At 34.3% G+C, this 6,802-nt stretch overlaps 1 long non-coding RNA gene across 2 annotated transcripts; it reads left to right on the top strand.

Annotated features, from left to right (window-relative positions):
• Nucleotides 274-4,341, top strand: LOC107637809. 2 transcript variants are annotated; one of them, XR_001619543.2, is made up of 5 exons: nucleotides 274-392; nucleotides 614-723; nucleotides 3,321-3,421; nucleotides 3,598-3,708; nucleotides 4,067-4,341. It is a non-coding gene; the product is annotated as an uncharacterized LOC107637809 (long non-coding RNA). The 2 variants fall into 2 exon arrangements; XR_001619542.2 differs by having other exon boundaries at nucleotides 282-392; nucleotides 528-723.

Below are 6,802 nucleotides of genomic sequence, written 5' to 3'. Positions count from 1 at the left end.
AATGTGCCTAACCCTAACCCTCTCTTCATTGTGCCTCACCCTCACCCCAACTCCGCGACGACGGCACTTTGAAGAGCCCCAGCACTACACGAAGTACCACAGCACTCCACGAAGAACGTCGTCGCGCTCGCAATAGCTCCGTCGGCAATCTCCCTTCCGGCACTCCTAACCCTCTTTCTGCAGCGACTCTCTCTAGCGGTGACTCCCTCGGATCACTTGGACTCTCTCTAGTGGTTACTCCCACTGCTCACTTGTCATCGCAAACTCTCCATCGATGCTCCCTCCGCTGCCGCTCCCTTCCATCCCTGCAAACCCTTAACCCTTTTCTGCGCCGCTCCCTTCCTCGTGCAGGGGCCCTTCCATCGATGCTTCATTGCTGGTTTTGAGAGCTGGTAAACCCTATTTATTAAACTCTGTAATCAAACTAGATAAAAAAAGAGAGTTGAAGTTTAATTTAAGTAGAAATTCAAAATTAGGTTTATTCAACATGATATTGATATTACCTTTATGCATTATTCCATCTCCAGGAATTTGATGACGTTTTGATTCGAAGGATTCAGCAACTTGAAAATATAAAACATAGACCTGAATAATGAAATTCTATTTTGCGCAGAACACCAGGCTCGTGACTTTTCTGCCGATAATTTCTTCTCTAAACACTATCTGAGTACATACTATTCTTATCAAATGGTGTATGGCACTCAAGATCTTCAGGAGTTGGTGGTAAGAGCTATTTTCACTTCTGAGAGATATACCCCTTCAAAAAACATCATGTGCTATCCCACTACAACTCAAAATTATCATCTTAGTATAATTTGGTGTGCAATGAGAGTGTAGTCAATCTGCTGCATGCTAATTTTGAAAATTGGATAACAATTTTGTCAATGATGAGATGCTCTTATATCCTAGTCATGTTTAATATTGGATGGAAATGTGTAGAAAACAATAATTCTGAACAATTTGAAATTCTTCTGGACTGCTTTCCTTTCAATTTTTTACTTTAAGCATATAGGCAGCTAAAATGGCATTGATAGATAGTTTTCCAATCAAACTTCCCTTGACATTCATATGATTGAAGTTCTATTTATATAACTTGGAAAAGGTTAGCAGCTTTTTCAAACAAAATCCATGTTTGAATTTAGTAAAACAGCAGGTATTTATATTTGGTTACTGAGTTTAAAGGTGCCAAAATGGAATTTGTTGATGCTAAACTGTAAATGGTAGTATTATATCCTATATTTAGCATAAAGCAAATTTGCATTTATGTTTAATCACCTTATTCATGATTTTCTTATATTTTTTAGTTGCATATTTTTTTAATGGCTACTATAACTTTCTAATGGTATATTTATATCAGATAAAATGTATTCATTGTCCTGAAAGCATTTTTCAGATTTAATAGACCATCGAGTTTAAGATAACGAAAAAAAGTATCCTACTTTTTTGGAGTCATGGTAGAATTAATTTCTTTTTATTATATTCATAAATGCATCAAAGAATACAAATTTAGTTTATATTTCGATAGCTCATAATGGATCCTCTTAAATATGCTAATTACTTTTTTTAAATAGTGGAACTTCTACCTCTTAATTACCTCTAAAATAAATAGTGGAACTTCTACATCTTAATTCCTCCGTTTCTGTTGCATTAATATGCTGATTACTTTTTTTTAAATGTTCAAGTATACTTCCTTTTTTGTTTATTTTTTTTTAATCTACAATCTATAGAGAATTGTCCTAACTATTTTTGGCTTATCCAACAACCATATTTGAATCTTGAGAAATTTTGGTTGAGTTCTGCCAAGTTTCATACTGATTCATGGCATTACTCTTTGTTAAATGCTTCCAAAATCTGTTAAAGTGAATTTTGTTCGAATGATAATTCGTTAAAGCTATTCTTGTGTAATTGCTAATTTATACTTAATCAAATATAGGTTTAATAAATCTACAAGTTTCTATAATTTTTGTAATTTTGCAATTTAATTATTTTAAAAATTACAGTTTTTAATATATGAATGTTTTAAAACTTAAAAGTGCATGAGTTGGTTGTGGCTGTGTTGTGTTGAATGTGTTAGTTGAATTGATTTATTTTGTTTGCTTAATATTATTTTTGGGTGTTATGGAATTACAAAATAGAATAGAACATGACAGATTGAGTTTTTAAGCTTAATAGAACATGACAGATTAAGCTTTTAAGCTTGATAGAATATGGCAGATTGAGCTTAATATCATTTTTGTTGAATGTTTTATGATTGGAAGTACTTTCCTTGTACTTCAATTTTAAGCTTCAAATGTCTCTGCACCTGAAAAATTATGATCCAAATTGATTCAACATATTATGCACCAATTTCAATTTGCATGCTTCTGTTGAACATAACACTTGATCAATGAAACTTTTAATACCAATTAGAAAAAACATTCAACTACTTTGATCAATTTTCTAACTATTATAATTATTAGGGTTAAGTATTCTTTTCGTCCCTAAGGTCTCAGGCCAAAATCAAAATCGTCCCTAACCATTTTTTTGTTATTAAAATCATCCTCAACGTTACAAAACGTTATAAAATCATCCTTTTCCACTTTAATTTTATTTTTTTACCAAATTACCCTTAATAATTAATATAAATAATAAAAATAATATTAAAAAATAAAAACAAACCCTTCGAGCCAGACGGTGGTAAGAGAAGAGAAGGGAGTGGGGGTGCAGGTGGAGGGGGGAAGGGTTTGTTTTTATTTTTTAATATTATTTTTATTATTTATATTAATTATTAAGGGTAATTTGGTAAAAAAATGAAATTGAAGTGGAAAAGGACAATTTTATAACGTTTTGTAACGTTGAGGATGATTTTAATAATAAGAAAAGGTTGGGGACGATTTTGATTTTGGCCTTAGACCTTAGGGACGAAAAGAATACTTAACCCTAATTATTACTCAGTCATCTCATTCTGTGTCCCAATACTTTCTTCCTTGCTGCTACAAGGACCTTTATTGTTCTTCATTTATATGTAATCTACACCAAAGAGAAAAAAAAATTATCAATGTTATTAACCTAGTATTATGTTCTTCATTTATCTGCAATCTACAAAAGATAATTGTTATTATGTTCTTCTAATTTGATTGCCTTGTATGATGGAACTCTAGTATGAAATTCTCAATGTCAAAGTGAAAGTTTCAGTGGATGGGGATGTTTTCCATTGATTGATTCTATTAACCTGCTTATGAGTGTCTTCTTGTTAATTAGCTTTTAGAGATAATCTTCAACTTTGTTGCAAGTTTTTCTATCTGTTATGCATCTCACTGAAACCAATTTTTCTTTAATAGTTGGAGATCTATATGGAGATCTTAAGCAGGCTAGATCTGTACTTCAAATGGCTGGTGTATTGAGCCCTGATGGTTAAGACTTCTGGACTGGTGGAGAAACGGTACGTGTCCTATTTTTAGAAACTGATAGCTTTTAGTTTTAATTATAATTTATTCGCTAGTCTCTTTTGTCAATGTGCATAGAATCAGAATATGAAGTTCTAAAGTAGTTGTAAGGTTTTGGTTTGAGATTTATCACTTTAACATTGTGGATGTTTATTTTTGTTTCTTGTTCTAGGTGTTGATTGTTGGAGATATACTAGATCAAGATGAAGAAGAAATTGCTATCTTGTCCTTGTTGCGATCATTGGATAAACAGGCAAAGGCAAAAGGTGGAGCTGTGTTTCAGGTTTGCCATTTTTAACTTTGAACCATGTAACACAACTTTGGCCACGGTAAACAAACTCATGAACCACTCAAGTTATAGTCTCAAATAACTGAATGTCAAGGAGATGACAATTTCTTACTCATAACAGGATAGCTTCACCTATTAAATGTTAAACCTTCGTCTCCATTTAAGTCTCTTTACTAGAAATATATTTTATGTGTCGATATGAAAAGAATATATTTGATAGGCAAAAAGATGGTTTGATTGATTTCTTTTCTATGGATTCATATTTTATAGAAATACTAGAAATGTAGATTGATCTTCTCGTGTTTAAAAGTTAATTTTAGGAAATGGTTTATTTATTGTTGTATGAATGTAGGTCCTTCTTAAAGGCCCAAAGAACTTCAGGAGAGCTGTGAAACACTTGGGTCCTGCTCCTGGTGTTCCTTATAGCTATATCAAGCCTTATGTACGATCTAAGGGAAGCAAGTTTGAGAAGGTTAGAGGAAGGAAGAACAGCAAACGACTTGGGGTTTAAGTTGTATTATTTCTTTATTTTTCTTTAGTTTTTAGTTTTGGAATTTGAACTTGAGATTTATTTTGTATTTGAGTATTAGTTTTTTAATGTATAATACAATTATAGCAAAAATTATACGTCACTAATTACTGCTTGATTTGTCTTGTTATAAAAATTGCATACTATATTTATAGGTTTGGTAATAAAAAAGGATTGAAAATTTATATTGCAGTGATGAAGATAAAGTTAGAAAAAAGATTTTTTTTAAAATTTGATAAGGCTATCGCCACGCTTTTAAAGCGTGGCCGTATCTCTCGCTATCGTCACGCTTTAAAAGCGTGGCCATATCTCGCTAAAGCGTGGTCATATCTCTCTACTGCCACGCTTTTAAGCGTGGCAAAAAAAGCGTGGCGATAGGTCACGAAAAGCATGGCGATAGAGCAACTGGCACCCTTGCAGTTGTGACCTTTTCAAAAAGCGTGGCGAAAAGCTATCGCTACGCTTTTTTTAGCTTTTCGCCATGCTTTAAAAGCGTAGCAAAAAATGTGTTTTCTTGTAGTGTTCGTAGCTCCAGAAATGCTTGCTCGAATGCACGGAGGTCAGATCCTGACAGCATATACTATGCTTTCCTTGCCTCTGAATCAGACTTTGTCAAAACTCTCATATTTCAGCCAGAAAATACCTAAAATCACCATAAAACACAACTCATAGTAGAATCCAAAAATGTGAATTTTACACTAAAACCTATGAAAATATAATAAAACTTAAATAAAACATAACATAAACTATATGAAAATGATGTCAAAAAGCATATAAAATATCTGCTCATCACTAGCAGAGCCAGAGGTAACCTCACGGATGCTCTTGAGCAGGAAGCTAAAGATACAATAATGGCAGCTAATCTAGATGTTAGAGGAGACGCAAGAAAGGTCCTTGGAGGAAGCTGAAAATACAACTCTAACTTCTATGGGAACAGCATCTCCATACCTTCCATTGGTACAAACAACTTTGAGCTTAAGCCTTGTTGAGCGGATATTTTATATGCTTTTTGGTATCATTTTCATATAGTTTTTAGCATGTTTTATTTAAATTTTATTATATTTTCATAGGTTTTAGTGTAAATTTCACATTTTTGGATTCTACTTTGAGTTTGTATATTTTTATACAATTTCAGGTATTTTCTGGTTGAAATTAAGGAGCTGGAGCAAAAGTTTTTTTTTTAAGAGACAGAGAAAGCACTGCAAATGCTGTCAGGATCTGACCTCCATGCACTTGAAAGAGCTTTTCTGGAGCTACACAAGTCCAAATGGAGCCTTCTCAAAAGATTTGGAAAGCTGACATCCTGAGTTTTACAGAAATATATAATAGTCCATACTTTGCTTCAGAGATAAAGGCCCAAAATTAGCGTTCAACGCCAGACATCTACCCCAGTCCTGGCGTCCAACGCCCACAGAGAGGTGGCCAGCTTCCAACGCCCAAAAGGGGGCCCCTAGCCAGCGTTCAATGCCCCTAGGGAGTCCTAGCACGTGGGAGACACTTAAGCTCAGCCCAAACACTCCCCAAGTGGGCCCCATAAGTAGATTTTCACACTACAAGCCTAAGCCTATCATTTTTCTATAATCTTTAGTTATTAGATTAGTATAAATATGAGATCAACCTTGTTTAGAAGCTTCTACACGATCTTCTTCCTCCCCCATTATTTTCGAACACCATCATGTACAGTATGAGCCAAAACCTCCTAGGTTAAGGTTAGGAGCTCTGCTGAGTTTTATGGATTAATAAAAGTATTACTGTTCTATTTCAATTTGTGTTTGATTCTCTCCTAAGATGTATCTTCGTTCTTCAACCTTATAAATGAGTTGAACCGTCAAAAGTTATCTCTATTCTACATGGGTTCAGCGAGTGTCTTACATCGGATATCAATGAACCACTAGCTTGATTATACATCTCTTAGATGGCTAATCCACGACTTTGTTAGGAACTTCTCGAGACATCAGTTCAGCCAAAGTATGGGGAGATTAGAGTCTTTGTGGTAAAGGCTAGAACCAAGGCACAACATTCTCTGATCCAAAAGATTTAACTTTGTCTGTGGCGTTTTGAGTAGGATCACCAAGGGAATGAACTGCATGAGCTTCACCCTCGTTCAGACTGGATGCGCACTAAACCTAGTGTTCAGCCTAGAAGAAGATTGGCAGCTGATCAAACCAGCGTTGATCACATATAGCCAGCTATAGAAGAAATCATTTACAGTTGGAGCAGACAGCAAGACAGTATTGATCCAGAAGAACAAAGCATCTCTGAAGCCTTAACCATCTTCTTATCATTAGATTCACAACCACTGAGTAACATTATCCTTTATTTTACTTTTATGCACTTAAACAACTGGTGCACGAAATTATGATTACACTTTTCACAACTCCTCACAACTAACCAGCAAGTGCACTGGGTCGTCCAAGTAATACCTTACGTGAATAAGGGTCGATCCCACGGAGATTGTCGACTTGAAGCAAGATATGGTTATTTTGTAAATCTTATTCAGGAGATTAATGATAAGAGTGATTGTATTTATGAAAATAAATAACATGAAATAAATAGTAC

Source organism: Arachis ipaensis, chromosome B04 (genome assembly GCF_000816755.2).
Source record: "Arachis ipaensis cultivar K30076 chromosome B04, Araip1.1, whole genome shotgun sequence".
Taxonomy (NCBI): domain Eukaryota; kingdom Viridiplantae; phylum Streptophyta; class Magnoliopsida; order Fabales; family Fabaceae; genus Arachis; species Arachis ipaensis.
This window is presented reverse-complemented; position numbering and strand designations above follow the sequence as displayed.